Source organism: Mus pahari, chromosome 9 (genome assembly GCF_900095145.1).
Source record: "Mus pahari chromosome 9, PAHARI_EIJ_v1.1, whole genome shotgun sequence".
NCBI lineage: Eukaryota > Metazoa > Chordata > Mammalia > Rodentia > Muridae > Mus > Mus pahari.
This window is the reverse complement of record NC_034598.1, coordinates 82,962,756-82,966,428: the sequence shown is the minus strand read 5'-3', so window position 1 is coordinate 82,966,428 and position 3,673 is coordinate 82,962,756.

The following is a 3,673-nucleotide window of genomic DNA, read 5'->3' as shown; positions in this document are numbered from 1 at the left end:
GAGAGAGAGAGAGAGAGAGAGAGAGAGAGAGAGAGAGAGAGAGAGAGAGAGTCTGAGAGAATTATATTCACAAAGGCTCCTTGACTTGCAAATGGTTGGATTGATATGCTTCAACCCTAACAGTATAAGAACAAGTTACATTCAGTGAAAATCATACTTTGAGTTGCTCTTGTCTTGGGCTAGTGATATACTGTATGATACGGGGTGACAGGACAACACAAAGGGAAACACTTGACCCTGTACAGTATACTGTACTGCTACACTATGATGTGCAATGGGTTAAGTGTTCTAATCCCAGTTCTGATTTACATTGTTACCAACTTTCAGCATGTCCACAGAGACCCAAATCCATTTTAAGATGAGGTGCATCTCTTTTATAGCAATCTTTAAGTCTGTGAAAAGAACCTTATGTAGTAGTTACTATTTAAGGCATATTCAACATGTATTTCCAAGTTCTCTGCTTTTTTTTATATTTATTCCATGAATTCCTTTAATGTCTTTATAGAATGGATAATCTTGTCCCATTCTATAGTCAAGCATTATGAACCTCATGAAGACAAAGCCATTTGTTTACTAGTCTATATCTGCTGAGTATGGAGCCCTATTTTAAAACACTCTAAACGTTCTGAATTATGACGCCATACATCTATACCCACATCTGAAATTTTTCATTTAGTCTCACTAAGACGAATCAAGACAACAACCATAGAATCCAGTTTTTGCCACATAGTTCAACAGTTGGAGAAAAAAGGACTACTGATTTTATGCAACTGGGATCTGGGTCAGAAACAAATAGATTTGGTCAAGGTAGCAAGCTAGGTCACAGTCTTACCGCATGGTTCTCAACAAGCACAGGGTAAGGTGTAGGTCTGCTCAAAAGAATAGTCAAATCACGTAGATGCACATTCTCCCCACACAAGAGGAGCCTGGATTTATTGGAATATGCCATTGAAGACAAATAGTCTTGGCTTGTCTTGGAAGAATTTAAATTGCAAACCAGGCTGTCAAAAAAAATGTTTCTTCCTGTTATAACTGCTCTTGAAATGATAAGATGGCCACTGGCTGACATAGGCTGACACCAAACCTATTTGTCTCCTAAGTTGAAAATATCTTATTTTCCCTAATGGTTTCAACAGAAATTTTAGGATTTACTAGGACAGCTTGTGGAGTAAGGGAACTTCTAAGAATGGATGCCTTTGAAGAAGCAGGAGCTCAGAGTACGCTGGGATATGTACCACACAGTCTGTGCCACCAGAAAGATGGACTGATGGTACAGGAATCACTTTGGCTGGGCTGCGGAGGGAGGCATATTGGCTGTTCATACCTGTATTCTAGATCCACTCCTAGACATGAAGGAAAAATAGTGCCCATGCAAATAGAACCACATGAACTGAGAGTAAGGACATTTCTGAAGGTAGATGAAATAGATTTCTGATAATCATGGATAACAATGCCTACTGGTAGTTTGCAAATTAGAAGAGAGTGATTCACAATAGCAAAAGACATGAGTTTAAGATTGACTCAAAATATAAGCCACTGGAATAGGTTTCTAAGATCCTAAATGATAAAAGAAGAGATTAGTAATTTATTTCTACTAGGGATATATTTGTCTCTACTAGGGTGGAACAGATAATTGGAAAGCTACAAAGTCAGGCATTCATTCAATTTGCAAACACGTGTACATTAATTCTCCTATTGATCTATTTACCAAGAACTGTGATAGGTATTAGTGAGTTAGGTAAAAACTCGTACTTGTAGGAGACTCAGGCATGCATACACATATACAAGTGTGTGCGTGCACACACACACACACACACACACACACACACACATATACAGGAACAAGCAATCACATACAGATGCACATACAGATGCTCACCCTCTTGCTCAAATGAACATGCACAAACACATGCACACATACACACATGCATATACTCATTCACACATAAATACAAGTACACATGCACACATATGTACACCCCAACATACATGCAAGCACACAAATTTTGCACACATATACATCACATACATGCATAAGCATGCACTTGGCAGGGAGGGCATTCAGATGAAAGCTACAAGACACAGACATAAGCACAATTTTTTTTCATTTTTTCCCAAGATATTTCTGGTAATATCCTCCATCTGAAAGTTCCTTTCTAAAGAGAAGGGAAGTGCAGCTCCCATGCTAGCAGACCATCATAATCAATCATGTGTCTGTGTTCCTCATTATGATTCAACTTGTTCTCCCTGGGATTCTAATGAGAGGCCTCTTCTTTCTTTGGGAACTCTAAATCTCACTATGCTAACTCTTGGGAAAGTGAAATAGAAGCAGAAAGCAAAAAGTCCTTACATTATTCCAACTTGATTTCACAATGATTAACAAACCAGAATTTGGCATAGAATTCATATATTTGCTATAGGAATTTGGGTAACATTTAACATTTCCTGGTCTCTGTTAGGCATCTGTAAAATGGGGATAATAACAGAACAGGTCACTGTTGTGAGAATACAATGAGATATTACTCATAAGACTCTTAGAAGAAGCATACAGATTGGGGTAAATACAGGATAATCCATCAATACTTGTGAATTAATATAGTTATTATTAGTGAATAGCAAAACAATAAAGATCAGAGAAAGCCAGTGGCTTTTCCATTTTTCAGGCATCAGTCCCTGTTATATGATGGCTCTTACCCTGACACCCTGTCCCTTACTATCACAGAGCTCACATTCCCAATTATATTTGGCTTAGAGTAATCCTGAAGTCATTTGTATTCCCTCAGCATATACCTGCTGGGCAGGCAAGCGTGGCATTGACAAGAATAATTGTACTTGGCATTTGTAGAATATCTTATACATTTCAAAGCCCTCTTGCATATGTTACCACATGTGGGATTAAGCATTTGCCATGGATACTACATTCACGGATAATCAAAGTTGGAATTTTATGCCGGTTATTAGATTTGACTTCTGCTTACTTTCTGAGAGACCTGCAAATCAGTTTATTTAGTGTAAGGCATATTCATCACCATCAGTTAGAGAATTTAGGTCAGCCCAAATTGGGAATTTGGTTAGCATGTCTTGGGTGAAATGATGGGTCCTAGGATTTGCTTTGCAGAGAGAGGAGGTGGGTGGTAAAAGAGAAGGGGATAAGGCTGTGATTCAGAACTTAAGCCCTTATCAGTGTCCTGACAGGTACTTGTAAAGCCTAGGAATGACTTTCCAGAAGGCTGAGAGCTCATTCTGAGCTTGAAGATACTCTGTCCAGCATAGATCACTTAGGAAGGATGGCTGTTTCCTTACCCGCTCTTTCTTTATGGAAAGACTGTGCACTGATGGTTATGTCTTGCTGGTTTTGAGAAAAGTAACTTAAGGAAAGAGGGTTTATTTTGCCTTCAATTCAAAGGAATAGCCTTTCATTGTGTGGAAGAAAGAAGTGGCAGCAAGAATGTGGGAGAGCTGGTGACATTGTACAGCCAGAGAGCAGAGGAAATGATCTCTGCTGTTCACCTTGCTTCTCCCTTTCATACCATCTGGAATCCCAACTCATAGGGATTGTGCCCTCAGGACTCAAGATAGATGTCTTAGTCAGGGTTTCTATTCCTGCACAAACATCATGACCAAGAAGCAAGTTGGGGAGGAAAGGGTTTATTCAGCTTACATTTCCATACTG